General features: G+C 43.5%; 1 pseudogene; it reads right to left on the reverse strand.

Moving 5' to 3' along the window:
• Positions 1–14,988, reverse strand: part of LOC138645820 (zinc finger protein 850-like) — a 146,562-nt pseudogene that overhangs the window by 78,218 nt on the left and 53,356 nt on the right.

The raw sequence follows: 14,988 nt of genomic DNA on the forward strand, positions 1-14,988 counted from the left end.
TTAGTGCTGCACAAGTTGGCTCTTTTAGTTAAAAACGCCTGGTGGGGTGACAGGTTCCCTTTAAGAGTTAACACCATCAGGATGTGGTCTGACACTCCGCCTCCATGTTCTACTTTATCTACCAATAATGCCAAATTATTAGAGCCAAGTATAGAGTCCAGATGCGGCAAGATGCGTCTAGTAGAGTGACAGGTGTATTCTCTTATGCTTGGGTGTCTCAATCTCCACAAGTCTATCCAACCATTCCCTTCCATATATGTATCCATGTTGGTGGGAGAAGGTGTCGTTGAAGTGTCACCACTATCTAGTGGTAGTCTATCTAGGGTGTTATCCATTATGAGGATAAAATCACCCATGCAAAAAATATATGCCTCTGGGTAGTTCAACGCAGAGCTCACAGCTTTTTTTTACAATGCTTATATTGGCTTGTGGTGGATTATATATACAGAGAATAACAATTTATAGAACACTCGCATGGACAAATACAAAGCATCCCTCTGAGTCTTTACGGGAGGCCTTAACCTCCCATCTTACTGACTTGTGTATAAGAGATACTCCTCTTGAATAGCTTGTGTGGAAGGCGTGTAACTACCATTGCACCCATGGCTTATGGATCTATTTGGCTTTATCTCTAGTGAGGCGAGTCTCTACCAGGGCTATTACATGAGGGTGGTATTTCTTTACCTGCGAGAAAACTTTGATTCTTTTCCGTGGGGATTTTAGGCCCCTTTCATTCCATGTCATACATATCAGCTAACAACCCATTACCTTTCTGGACAGTAGGATTATCAGGAGAGTTTACAAATACCACTCTATAACTATTTACCAATCTAGTCGTTTGGGATTCGGTACATTCTTGTGAGATTCCATATTTATCCACATTGCAGAGTTTGCGTAATCTGGAGGGGGTTCCTACTAACGTACAAAGTATTAGTGCATAATAGTTGGCGAATACAGCAGTCGTTCCGTCGCAATTCATCGCCAATAAAAGTCTGTGAGAAAAAAGCGGATCCGGTGGCAACTTTCACCGGATCCATTTTTTAAACATTCCATGGATTGTGCCTGACGGCAAAACACTGATGTGTGAAAGCAGCCTTAGGCAATATAGGACTTTCCTCACTTTTTGGGGTATTCTATATTCCTTGCTAACAGCCTGGTCCATTTATATGCAATGTGTGTTTTGTTATGCACTGTGGGTCCAGTGACACTCAGCCTGTGTCTATTGTTTGTTAGAGAGTTATTAGGGTACCGTCACACAGTGGCATTTTGATCGCTACGACGGCACGATCCGTGACGCTCCAGCATCGTAACAATATCGCTCCAGCGTCGTAGACTGCTGTCACACTTTGCAATGTACAACGCTGGAGCGATAATTTCATGACGTATGTGCGATGTAGAAGCCGTTGGTTACTATGCGCACATCGTATACGATATCGTGCACACCTTTGTTACACCATGCGATCATGCCGCCACAGCGGGACACTAGACGACGAAAGAAAGTTTCAAACGATCTGCTACGACGTATGATTCTCAGCGGGGTCCCTGATCGCAGGATCGTGTCAGACACAGCGAGATCGCTGGAACGTCACGGATATATCGCTGGAACGTCACAAATCGTGCCATCGTAGCGATCAAAATGCTACTGTGTGACGGTAGGCTTATATGGCTTGCTATCAGTTCATTATCACAGGGATCTTAATGTAGCTTACCTCTGTGCCTGCTGAGAGTCACAATCAAAGTTTTCCACTGCCAGTGAACTAATCTCTGGCAGGAGGGTGAGAGAATCTCCTCACTGAATCAAGATCCCTCCTTAGCTCCTGTGTCCAGAAGAGAAACGCTGGCTGTGGGTCCCTTATTCAGGGCTCTGCACCACAGCTCCCACGCTGTATCTGAAAAAGTTCATATCTCACAGCAGGCTGTGAGCATTTTCACTGCTCTCTCTCTGTACCTTAGAGCTTGGACCCAAGATGGTCCCTGACACCTCCAGAGCTGTATTGTGTGGTTGATTTGCAGTTCCCTGCCCAACTGAGGCTGAACCAAAACAGCCCCTCTGGAGCCAGGCTAAATCCACCCCAGGATAATGAAGTTTACAGGCTTACCAGAGCCCCAGGTGTCAGGTGTGATGCATGATAATGTACGGTTGGCTGGAGCTCCTCTCAGATGCAACGTCTCAGTGCTTACATATCCACAGCCCCGAGACATTCCATCATTATCACTACAAAAAGTGACATGTCAGATTTCAAAAATTAAGTTTGGTCACTAAAGGATTACAATGCATTCTTCCCAATGTGAGTTCTCTGATGTCTAACAAGTTGAGATATAGATAAAAAAAATATCCCACATTCAGGACATGAAAATGGCTTCTCTCCCGTGTGAACTCTCTCATGTCTAACAAGATATGATTTATCTGAAAAACATTTCCCACATTCCGAACATGAAAATGGCTTCTCTCCTGTGTGCATTCTCTCATGTGTAACAAGACTTGATTTCTGTGTAAAACATTTTCCACATTCTGAGCATGAAAATGGCTTCTCGCCTGTGTGAATTCTCTCATGTTCAACAAGATGTGATTTTTGAGTAAAACATTTGCCACAATCTGAACATGAAAATGGTTTCTCTCGTGTGTGAACTCTCTCATGTTTAACAAGAATTGATTTTACAGTAAAACACTTGCCACAATCTGAACATGAAAATGGTTTCTCTCCTGTGTGAATTCTCTCATGTGTAAGAAGAGTTAATTTGCGTGTAAAACATTTTCCACATTCTGAACATGAAAATAGCTTCTCTCCTGTGTGAATTCTCTCATGTATAAGAAGAATTGATTTGCATGTAAAACATTTTCCACATTCTGAACATGAAAGTAGCTTCTCACCTGTGTGAATTCTCTTATGTTTAACAAAATATGATTTATCTGTAAAACATTTCCCACATTCTGAACATGAAAATGGCTTCTCTCCTGTGTGAATTCTCACATGTGTAAGAAGATGTGATTTCTCTGTAAAACATTTTTCACATTCTGAACATGAAAATGGCTTCTCTCCTGTGTGAATTCTCTCATGTGTAACAAGAGCTGATTTTGCTGTAAAACATTTTTCACATTCTGAACATGAAAATGGCTTCTCTCCTGTGTGAATTCTCTCATGTTTAACAAGAGATGATTTACCTGCAAAACATTTGCCACATTCTGAACATGAAAATGGCTTCTCGCCTGTGTGAATTCTCTCATGTGTGACAAGATGATATTTTTTAATAAAACATTTTCCACATTCTGAACATGAAAACGGCTTCTCTCCTGTGTGAATTTTCTCATGTGTAACAAGATCTGATTTTGCTGTAAAACATTTTCCACATTCTGAACATGAAAACGGCTTCTCTCCTGTGTGAAATCTCTCATGTGTAACAAGATCCGATTTTCCTGTAAAACATTTTCCACATTCTGAACACGAAAATAGCTTCTCTCCTGTGTGAAATCTCTTATGTGAAACAAGAGTTGATTTGTTTGTAAAACATTTCCCACATTCTGAACATGAAAATGGCTTCTTCCTTGTGGGACCTTTTTTATTTTCCACACTTCTTCTGTGACTTTTATTTTGTTTAACAGTCTGTGATGAATTAGGACATTGTACATTGAAAGGATCCATGTCTGAGATGTTGGCATGTTCTTCAAATTTGTCTTGTGCAATCATTTTGGAGCTGCTGGTACGACCATCTGTCAAGAATATAACTGATGTGATTTTTGAGTCAAATAACCTTAATACTTATATTTATCTAAATATAAAAAACAATTAAGAAAAGTAAAAATAAAAAAATACATAGAAATTGCAAAGTTCTATTATTAACTGACTAAAGGTGTAATTTACATGATGTGATGATTTCACAAAGAATGTTCATTCTCAATCATTGGCCAGTAAAAACATCAAATAATAAAACTTTTGTCATTGGTCGCATATTTTAAACGAGAAGAAAAATGATTGTTGTTGACAGCACATCATTCAATTTGTGTAAATTGAAGATGTTCTGCAATAATAAAAAAGCCAGACTTTTGGATCTGGCGCTGAGGATGTAGCACGGCTGAAGGAGCAGCTCCCACACCAGACACCCTACTAACAAATCTGCCAACATCTGCACCTCCTAAACAAGAGAAAGACAGATTACCACTGGCCCCCATGCCACATCACCTATAAAAGGTCAGTCACTACATTCCTGGACCACTCCTGAGACCCCGAGGGACCTGGCCGGCTGCCCACGTGCGCAGCGAGGTCTGGAGGGACTGCTCTCCCCACAGCAAAATCCACTGTTAGGGTGCGTTTTTTTTTTTTTTTTGCGTTTTTGCGGAAAAAAATGCAAAAAAAACGCATGCGTTTTTTCCCCTATACTTAACATTAAAAACGCATGCGTTTTTTGCATGCGTTTTGACGCGTTTTTGCAACGCATGTGGTTTTTTACTGCATGCGTTTTGTTGCAGAAATGCAACATGTAGTAATTTTAGAGGCGTTTAGCGGCGTTTTTTTGCCGCGAAAAAAAACACATGCGTTTTTTCGCGGTAAAAAAACCCATTGATGTCTATGTAAACGCATGCGTTTTTAAGCACATGCGTTTGCATGCGTTTTTATAGAAAAACACAAGAATACACACTTAGCCATCCCCCAACCCTAACCCTAAAACACAAACTCTAACCCAAACTGTAACCCAAACTGTAACACAAACTGTAACACAAATTCTAACAAACTAACACAAACTGTAACACAAACTGTAACACAAACTCTAACCCTAGGGATCCTAACCCTAACACAAACCCTAACCCTAGGGATCCTAACACAAACCCTAACCCTAGGGATCCTAACCCTAACACAAACCCTAACCCTAAAACACAAACTCTAACACAAACCCTAACCCTAGGGATCCTAACACAAACCCTAACCCTAGAGATCCTAACCCTAACACAAACCCTAACCCTAGGGATCCTAACCCAAACACAAACTCTAACACAAACTAACACAAACTCTAACACAAACTCTAACCCTAGGGATCCTAACCCTAACACAAACCCTAACCCTAGGGATCCTAACCCTAACACAAACCGTAACCCTAAAACAAACTGTAACACAAACTGTAACCCTAACCCTAGGGATCCTAGCCCTAACCCTAAAACACAAACTCTAACACAAACTCTAACACAAACTCTAACCCTAACCCTAGGGATCCTAACCCTAGCTCTAACCCTAACTCTAGGGATCCTAATCCTAACCCTAACACAAGCCCTAACCCTAGCCCTAACCCTAGGGATCCTAACCCTAACACAAACCCTAACCCTAAAACACAAACTCTAACACAAACTCTAACACAAACTTTAACCCTAACCCTAGGGATCCTAACCCTAGCTCTAACCCTAACTCTAGGGATCCTAATCCTAACCCTAACACAAGCCCTAACCCTAGCCCTAACCCTAGGGATCCTAACCCTAACACAAACCCTAACCCTAAAACACAAACTGTAACACAAACTCTAACACAAACTCTAACCCTAACCCTAGGGATCCTAACCCTAACACAAACCCTAACCCTAGGGATCCAAACCCTAACCCTAGCCCTAACCCTAAAACACAAACTGTAACACAAACTGTAACACAAACTCTAACACAAACTGTAACACAAACTGTAACACAAACTCTAACCCTAACCCTAGGGATCCTAACCCTAACACAAACCCTAACCCTAGGGATCCTAACCCTAGCCCTAACCCTAAAACACAAACTGTAACACAAACTGTAACACAAACTCTAACACAAACCCTAACCCAAACTGTAACCCTAACCCTAGCCCTAACCCTAGGGATCCTAACCCTTAGGGTTAGGGTTAGGATCCCTTAGGGTTAGGGTTACAGTTAGGGTTAGGATCCCTAGGGTTAGAGTTTGTGTTTTAGGGTTAGGGTTAGAGTTTGTGTTAGGGTTAGGGTTTGTGTTAGGATCCCTAGGGTTAGGGTTTGTGTTAGGGTTAGAGTTTGTGTTAGGGTTTGTGTTAGGGTTAGGATCCCTAGGGTTAGAGTTTGTGTTTTAGGGTTAGGGTTAGGATCCCTAGGGTTAGGGTTTGTGTTAGGGTTAGAGTTTGTGTTAGGGTTAGGATCTCTAGGGTTAGGGTTTGTGTTAGGGTTAGGATCCCTAGGGTTAGGGTTTGTGCTAGGGTTAGGATCCCTAGGGTTTGTGTTAGAGTTTGTGTTAGAGTTTGTGTTAGAGTTTGTGTTAGAGTTAGGGTTTGTGTTAGGGTTAGGATCCCTAGGGATAGGGTTAGGGTTTGTGTTAGGGTTAGGATCCCTAGGGATAGGGTTAGGGTTTGTGTTAGGGTTAGGATCCCTAGGGTTAGGGTTTGTGTTAGGGTTAGGATCCCTAGGGTTAGGGTTTGTGTTAGGGTTAGGATCCCTAGGGTTAGGGTTTGTGTTAGGGTTAGGATCCCTAGGGTTAGGGTTTGTGTTAGGGTTAGGATCCCTAGGGTTAGGGTTTGTGTTAGGGTTAGAGTTTGTGTTAGGGTTAGGATCCCTAGGGTTAGGGTTTGTGTTAGGGTTAGGATCCCTAGGGTTAGGGTTTGTGTTAGGGTTAGGATCCCTAGGGTAAGGGTTTGTGTTAGGGTTAGAGTTTGTGTTAGGGTTAGGATCTCTAGGGTTAGGGTTTGTGTTAGGGTTAGGATCCCTAGGGTTAGGGTTTGTGTTAGGGTTAGGATCCCTAGGGTTAGGGTTAGAATCCCTAGGGTTACTAGGGATCCTAACCCTAAGTATTTATGTTTATAGTGGGTTTTCTAGTTGATTTTGATGATTGGCAGCTGTCACACACTTCTCATCATGCGTTTCAAAAACGCAAACGCAGGGAAAAACGCGTTTAAACGCGTCAAAATGCGTTTAAACGCAAAAACGCATGCGCTTAAAAAACGCTGCATTTAAACGCGTTTAAACGCGTTTTTGCACCAAATGCGTTTGCGTTTAAAACGCTGCGTTTTAAAACTCAAGTGTGAAGCCAGCCTTACTAAAGGCACAATCTAGACTAGCTAGACACACAAAACCTCCCCCCCCCCCAAGAAAACACTGCTTACCATAGCATAGCTGCTTTCCCTGTGTACTGGTAAAGGGGCCCCTAAAAGTGGGACGGCGACCAGAAAAAGCAGAGAGTAAAAGGTCTCTCCAGCTATGATAGGGCCCCAGGGGGGAGGTTAAACACAGTTGGTTGGTCATTTCTCCTGGGAAAACTGGAGACAGTTCGCACAAGGAAAAGCTCTTCTGCCACCTAGTGGACAGAAATAAGAACTACAAGTACTTGCTTTGTGCTATAGGGAGAGATTTTTTATACAGCTGTCCAGGAACATAAGAGTTGATAATTCTCTGGAGAAAGGATAAACTGCAACATCAGAGGGCTCTCAGACACTGACTTCATTTACATCACCAATTCAGCAAATGGATTGCTACGTGTTACTTAGCTCACAAAAGCCGGAGAACCCTAGGCAAACAAGCAGTGGGAACCACAGTAAGGGGGAAGACATCATGGACCCAAGCCCCACAGGAGAGGATGCTACTGCAACACACTCGCAACAGAAAAACCTTGGTATGGAGGGCATTGAAGACCTAATTGAGTGTAGCAGGGAAGACCCTTCAAGATTGATAACAATAGACTATAACAAACTGGCGGCTGACGTGGCAAGTAGCATTATGCCACACATCCAAAAGACTCGGAAACATGCTATCAAGAAGGCCCTCCAGCACATTCAAAAGGAATTGAGCAAACATAAAAGGACAAATAGAGGATCTGGAGCAGAGGGACTCGCAACTGGAGGGTGATATCGTGCAGCTCTCCTCACAGTTGAAAGAGACAACTACAGAAACAAAACGCCTGTCTGAGAAGGTCGAGGACCTGGAAAACAGGTCAAGGCGCAGCAACTTAAGGCTAGTGGGGCTCTCGGAGTCGATCCCTGCAGCTGAACTGCAAAGACTCTGCAAAAGAGACCTACCAATGGCCCTGGGAATTAATCATGGTTGTAGGGTTGAAAGGGCTCACAGAGTTGGGCCAGATCTACGATCCCACACCCAAAGTTCGAGTGACCGGACATTAAGACCACGTCAAGTAATCATGAAATTCCTGGATTATAATGATAAGTTTGACGAAATGAGAGCATATAGAAAATGTTCCCGGCCAGTGACTTTGAGAGGGATGAAAGTCCTACTATTTGAAAACTATTCCGCGGAGGTGGCAAAATGCAGGAGAGCCTTTAGTAAAATATGTGCAGCACTCTATCAAGCAAAAAAAAGCTTTGCAGTGCAATGCCCGGCAACACTGAGGATTTTCCAAAACAAAGGGGATAAGCTCATCTACAACTCGCCGAGTGATGGAGAAAAAGATATGGAAAAAATTCTGTGCAGTGCAAAAAACATCGAACGAAGAAGAGGCCGCGAGGAAGACAGCTTCCCCTCAACACCAAAGCCTCAGAGGGCATATGGCCGGCCCAGGTGAAGCACCATAGAAATGGTCTGCACCATATACATCTTGCTCTTGATGGTTCTACCCCCCAACACTACACACACCTTTCCTACATACAGGACAATGTCTCCCCAAAAAGACAGAAGTGTATATCGGCTCCAAATTTGGGGGAAGGGACCCGGGTTTTGGCAGGGTAGAGGGCAATGAGCTATGCAAAGGTGCTGCCCAGGGCGGAGGAGAAGATGCAGGTGGCATTCTGACAATTATTTATGACATGTGATGTGGGATATGTTTCTTCCCACAGGTTTTTTTTTCTCTCTTTTTTTCTTTTCTTTTTTTTGGTGGTTCTTACTTCCTCAGAAAAAAAGGAAAGTCTACAACGCTATTAGTGGTGTAAGAAGCTAGAAATGCACTACATCGTATTGAGAACTCACTGCTTGCTTTAAGGTTTTAATCTCTGTCCCCTTTCATATCTTTGTTGAGTCTTTTTTCTTTCTTTTCTACCCTTCTCTAACCACCTGAGAATCTCCCTTTTAATCTCGAGAACCCTTAGGCTGCCGTCACACTAGCAGTATTTGGTCAGTATTTTACATCAGTATTTGTAAGCCACAACCAGGAGTGGGTGATAAATACAGAAGTGGTGCATATGTTTCTGTTATACTTTTCCTCTAATTGTTCCACTCCTGGTTTTGGCTTACAAATACTGATGTAAAATACTGACCAAATACTGCTAGTGTGACGGCAGCCTTAGAAGGAAAACAAAGCAAGAGGCAATAGGCAGTAGTGACAGTGATTATGAAGATCATCTCCTGGAATGTGAAAGGCTTAAGATCCCTGAATAAAAGAGTAAAGATACTGAGACATCTGAAAAGGTACTCGCCAGATATTGTATTGCTTCAAGAAACCCAGGCCGGTTTCACACGTCAGTGGCTCCGGTACGTGAGGTGACAGTTTCCTCACGTACCGGAGACACTGACTCACGTAGACACATTCAAATCAATGTGTCTCTGCACATGTCAGAGTGTTTTCACGGACTGTGTGTCCTTTTGGAAAACACGGAGACATGTCAGTGTTTGTGGGAGCACACGGACCCATTAAAGTCAATGGGTCTGTGTAAACACGTACCGCACACGGATGCTGTCCGTGTGCAGTCTGTGTGCCATGCAGGAGACAGCGCTATAGTAAGCGCTGTCCCCCCAGCTTGTGGTGCTGAAGCCCCATTCATTTCTTTCCAGCGGCGTTCGCTGGAGTGAAGGAATGAAAAATCTTTTTTTTTTTTGTTAAAATAAAGTTCCCGGTAATCTCCCCCCTCCCTCCCCCTGTGCGCCCGCCCGCTGGCATTAAAATACTTACCCAGCTCCCTCGAAGCTTCCTCTGAGTCGCAGCTCTTCCTGTATGAGCGGTCACGTGGTGCCGCACATTACAGTGATGAATATGCGGCTCCACCCCTATGAGAGGTGGAGCCGCATATTCATCACTGTAATAAGCGGCACCACGTGACCGCTCATACAGGAAGAGCTGCGACGCTGAGAGGAAGCATCGAGGTAGCTGGGTAAGTATTTTAATGCCAGCAGGCGGGCACACAGGGGGAGGGAGAGGGGAGATTACGGGAACTTTATTTTAACAAAAAAAAAAGATTTTTCATTCCTTTGCTCCAGCGAACGCTGCTGGAGAGAAGAAATGAATGGGGCTTCAGCACCACAAGCTGGGGGGACAGCGCTTACTGTAGCGCTGTCTCTCCTGAACGGTGCGTGTGGTACCCAGTCGGCACACAAACGGCACATGGCTGCCGCACGTGTGCCACACTGATGTGCCACGTAAGCACACGGACACGGATAACTCCGGTACCGATTTTTCCGGTACTTGAATTATCTGGACGTGTGGGACAGGCCTAAAGGAAGAGGATTTTTCTAGGCTCAACAAGCTGTGGGTAGGGAAAGTAGTGGGCTCGGCAGCTCAAGGTAGACATGCAGGGGTAGTGATACTATTCCATCGTAATTTTGTATTTAATCTGCTGTCCCAGGAGTGTGATGATCAGGGAAGATGGGTTTGGGTCACCATAGAGCATGGAGGAGAAGTCTATTCAATCTACAATGTATATGGACTTAATGGTACAAACAAAGTCTTCATTAATAACCTGGAGAGGAAAATTGTCTTGGACAACTCGCCTCCAATAATTACTGGGGGAGACTTGAATAAGGTTCACAATGGGAGGACAGAAAGAGCCAGAGTCTGATCCCTTCAAAAAAGACTATTCTCCCCTCCTTCCTTGAACAAACTGGATTGAGAGATGTTTGGTGTTGGCTCCATCTAGATGATAGAGAGTTTACCCACTTCTCTCATGCCCACCAATCCTGGTCAAGGATAGACTATCTGTTGATCTCAGAGAGACTATTAAATAGAACAAAATCAGTGGAGATCCACGACCTGGTCATATCTGACCATGCTCCGGTGGGTATAGAATTGGTAGATAACCAGATAAAAGGAACGCATTACATATGGATGGAAATTTCCTGCTTATCTTACAAAAGATGAGGGATTTAATGACAAACTACGGGGCAGGTGGGAGGAATTTGAATGGGACAACAAGGAACATGCAAACCAGCACGCTTTGTACTGGAATACGGCCAAAGCGGTACCAATAGGCAAAATTATGATGTTTGTGGCCTCAATCAAGAAAAGAGTAGCGGAAAAATACTCAGATTCTAGTGCATAGCTTAGAAATCTACATCCAGAGTTCTTGCAGAGCCCCACAACTCAAAACAGGGAACAATGGAAGCTGGCCAAACAAGAGTTTGAAACCTGGATTGATAGGAGGGAGCAGATATTCCACTTTAGGCAGGAGGCTGAAATGCTGAGATATGGCAACAGAGCGGGGAAATTGGTAACAGAGACCCCAACTGCATAATGTGAGATAGGGAGCGTGCCAAAATTAACAACCACCCTCAGACTCACTAAATCAGCTTCAAAACTATCATATTTAAAGGAGGAGAAAATACGGAGCATCGATGAACAAAGTATCAAAATTTTTATTCAATAAATAATCCGTAATAAAATGTGAAGTTCAATAACATTAACGAAAAAATGCCTAGAAATGATGAGACCCAACCCTCTCACCCACAAATGATGCCCCCGCAATGGAGAGCATCAAAAAGCCCCCCCCCCCCATGATCTCATGTAACAAGGTACTATGAGACAAAAAAGGTCTCAATAGACCTGGCCCTAGTCCAAACCGCAAGTGCCCTGAACAAACTTCCCAAATATAACTCAATGACATAACCAATAGATGGTATAAGTATAGGGCTTACCAATAACGGGGGCGAGGTGGGGAAACAGCCGGGAAGTGGACCCCGGCGCGCGTTTCGCGGCAGCACCGTGCCGCTTCCTTAAGAGGGTGACCCGCTAGCACCGATCGCGGGCATTTAACCCCTCTGATGCCGCTGTCAGTAGTGACAGCGACATAGAGGGGCATCGCGCAGGGACGGGGGCTCTCTGCACGCTCCCATGAGAAAAATGCAATATGATCGCGCTATTCTCATGGTCTCCATGGAGTCCCCCGGATCCAAAATGGCCGTGGGGGTCCTTCAGTGAGGTGGCTTATCAGCGTCTGGCAGGTGTCGGCAAGCTTCCTTCACTGTGTTAGATCGCTGATTTGACACAGTGCTTTGCAAAGTGTCAGATCAGCGATCTGACATAATACAGTGAAGTCCCCACTGGGACAAAGTTCTAAAGTAAAAACAATAAAAATAAAATGTGTAAAAATATTTTTGTGAAAAATTCCCGAATAATAAAAAAAATACAAATATGTTTTTCCAATAAATCAATTTATGTAAATAAAAAAAACAATAAAAGTACACGTTTGGTATCGCCGTGTCCGTAATGACTCGCTCTATAAAACTGTCCCACTAGTTAACCCCTTCAGTGAACGCTGTAAAAAAATAAATAAATAAAAAACGAGGCAAAAAACTGCTTTATCATCATACCGCTGAACAAAAAGTACAATAAAACGCGATGAAAAACACGGATGTAAATAAAAATGGCACCGCTGAAAACATCATCTTGTCCCGCAAAAAACAAGCTGCCATACAGCTCCATCAGCAGAAAAATAAAAAAGTTATAGCTCTCAATAAAGCGTTGCAAAAATAATTATTTTTGCTATGAAATAGTTTTTATTGTGTAAAAGCGCCAAAACATGAAAAAAAAAATATAAGTGAGGTATCGCTGTAATCGTACTGACGCGAAGAATATGGTGCCAATAAAAACGTCAACTCGTCCCGCAAAAAATAAGACCTCACATAACTCTGTGGGTCAAAATCTGGAAAAATTATAGCTCTCAAAATGTGGGGATGCAAAACTATTTTTTTGCAATAAAAAGCGTCTTTTAGGCTAGTTTCACATTTGCGTCTGTGCGCAGCGTATCATCCGCAACCGCAAACGCATGCAAACGCATACTAACGCAGCGTTTTTTATCCGCGCATGACAGCAAAAAAACGCAGGGTTTGCATGCGTTTGCGCTTTTTATGTGCATGCGTTCGATATTTCCAGCTGGGCGTCTCAATGGGCGGGTCTCAAAACAGTTCCTGGACATGCGCAGTCCGAAGTACGCAAGCGCATCGAACGCATGCGTACGCAAGCGTTCCCATAGACAGTAATGCGTTTTTATATGCATTCATCCGCATGCACATTTCTGCGCATATTTGACAGATTTTTGACGCCTCCAAAAATGCAACATGGTGCGTTTACCGCGCCTAGCCGCACACCGTGAAAAAACGCATGCGTACGCAAAAGCATGCGAATGCATATCCATGCGTACACCATGTTAAAGATAGGTACACAAGACGCATGCGGATCGTACGCTGCGCTCACAGACACAAATGTGAAACCAGCCTTAGTGTGTGACAGCAGCCAAACATAAAAACCTGCTATAAAAAGTAAATCAAACCCCCTTTTATCACCCCCTTAATTAGGGGAAAATAATAAATTTAAAAAAATGTATTTATTTCCATTTTCCCATTAGGGTTAGGGCTAAAGTTAGGGTTAGGGTTTGGATTACGCTTACGGTTGGGATTAGGATTAATGGTGTGTCATGGTTACACTTGGGATTGGGGTTAGGGGCGTGTTCGAGTTAGGGGTGTGGTTAGGGTTGGGATTAGGGGTGTGTTGGGGTTAGGGTTGGAATTGGGAGGTTTCCACTGTTTAGGCACATCAGGGGCTCTCCAAACGCGATATGGTGTCCAATCTCAATTCCAGCCAATTCTGCGTTGAAAAAGTAAAACGGTGCTCCTTCCCTTCCGAGCTCTGCCGTGCACCCAAACAGTGGTTTACCCCCACATATGGGGTATCAGTGTATTCGGGACAAATTGCACAACAACTTTTTTGGTCCAATTTCTCCTGTTACCCTTGTGAAAATAAAAATTGGAGGGCTTAAAAATCATTTTTGAGGAAAAATATTTTTTTTAATTTTCACGGCTCTGCGTTATAAACTTTAGTGAAAGACTTGGGGTTTCAAACTTCTCACAACACGTCTAGATAAGTTCCGTGGAGGGGTCTAATTTCCAATATGGGGGTCACTTGGGGGGGTGTCTACTGTTTAGGTACATCAGGGGCTCTGCAAACGCAACGTGACGCCAGCAGACAATTCCATTATAGTCTGCATTCCAAAACAGCGCTCCTTCCCTTCCGCGCTCTGCCATGTGCCAAAACAGTGGTTGCCCCCCACATATGGGCTATCAGCGTACTCAGGACAAATTGCACAACAACTTTTGGGGTCCAATTTCTCCTGTTACCCTTGGGAAAATAAAAAATTGGGGGGAAAAGTTCATTTTTGTGAAAAAAAAAAAGCCGGATTACGTACCGGTAATGCTGTTTTAATGAGTCCACGACAGCACCCCACATGAGAGAGAGGGATCCGCCCCATAGGAACAGGAAACCTACAGAATAAAAGGAGGCGGCCCCCTCTCCTCCTCAGTTTAGTTTACAGAGTACAAAAAATGGGACCGCAAAAGCTTTAGTATTAATTCTTATTCAGCAACATAAATATCTTAAACTCTATACAACCATTATTTGTGAACTTAAAAGGAAGAGCTGTGCATAACACAGGGAGGGTAGTAAATGGGTGCTGTCGTGGACTCATTAAAAGAGCATTACCGGTACGTAATCCGGCTTTTTACCCTTCGCCACGACAGCACCCCACATGAGAGATTTTCAGAGAGTCATTATTTGGGTGGGATTACTGTATTAAGAACAGCTCTACCAAAGGTCAGATCAGAAGATGTAGATAGATCAAGTCTATAATGGTTGTAAAAGGTAGAAGGTGGAGACCAAGTTGCGGCCTTATATATTAAATGGATCGGTACATCTGCTTGTTCCGCCCAGGAGGAAGCCATGGCTCGTGTTGAGTGCGCTTTTATACCCACTGGAGGAATCTCGCCTTTTGACGTATAGGCCAAGCAGATAGCATCTCTGATCCACCGAGATATGGTAGCTCTCGTGACTCCATGTCCTTTCTTGTGGCCCTGAAAGGAGATAAACAG

The sequence above is a fragment of the Ranitomeya imitator genome, chromosome 7, assembly GCF_032444005.1.
Source record: "Ranitomeya imitator isolate aRanImi1 chromosome 7, aRanImi1.pri, whole genome shotgun sequence".
In the NCBI taxonomy this organism is placed as follows: domain Eukaryota; kingdom Metazoa; phylum Chordata; class Amphibia; order Anura; family Dendrobatidae; genus Ranitomeya; species Ranitomeya imitator.